We start from the raw sequence: 926 nt of genomic DNA, 5'->3' as shown, positions 1-926 counted from the left end.
TAGAAACGTAACATAATTTCACTCGGAATGTGATGTATTTTAACCTTTTAATACTGAATTTCTGAAAATTCAGACCTGTAACTTAAGTCCACTGCACACGCAAAAAGGTAAGGCAATGGAGTTCATGTTCAGTGACTCGATCCATCTTACTGTTCCAGGTATCAGATTAACCTGGTGACACCCAGGATAACTTTTATGCCCAAATAAACAGTATCTAAACCCAGAAAATACTTGCACTGTGCTTAAAGGTGCAGCTCAATCAGGAAAAAGGCCACTCAAGCTTCCCTCATGTTAACTACATAAATATAAGAATATTTCAATACAGTTCAATTATTTTCCGAGAGTCTCTGTTCTTGACAGAGATGCGATACTGTTTGGAAGCAAGTCTCAGTTTCCCTGTGATCATTTCAGTTTCAAACCACATACCTACAAGTGCCAGAGTCGTTCTGTGGATACCACCAGTGCAGACCTCACTAGGCATGAGGAAAGGAAGAGCATCGTTACTCTGGGGAGCCTTTCCACAAACCCAGATGCGGTCTGTGAACCCCCTGAACTCTAAAACGCCTGCTCAGTTCTCTTTTACAGAGCCAAAAGCAGCAAGCCTGGGGTTTCCATGTAAGTCTGCTCTTCGAGAACTTCATATGCCTTTTGCCATAAGTGTGGGGACCGTATGTTTGTTAAGGTATCTCCACTGGTCCAGCCGGACATTCAGAAAGCTGCAGGCATCTAAAAGTTGTAAACTAATTAATTAGAGCAATCTTAACAGATACGAAGTATTAAATCTTGACTTCCCTGAAATTAACTAAATGCCTAAATGTGTAATAATATTTTCCGTAATAAAAATACTTCCCTGTTGAATTTGAGTATAACACTGCTATTCCTCTAAAAGATGTGGGAAGACAGATGACATGAAATCTACACCAAAG

The sequence above is a fragment of the Falco rusticolus genome, chromosome 3 (genome assembly GCF_015220075.1).
Source record: "Falco rusticolus isolate bFalRus1 chromosome 3, bFalRus1.pri, whole genome shotgun sequence".
In the NCBI taxonomy this organism is placed as follows: domain Eukaryota; kingdom Metazoa; phylum Chordata; class Aves; order Falconiformes; family Falconidae; genus Falco; species Falco rusticolus.
This window is presented reverse-complemented; position numbering follows the sequence as displayed.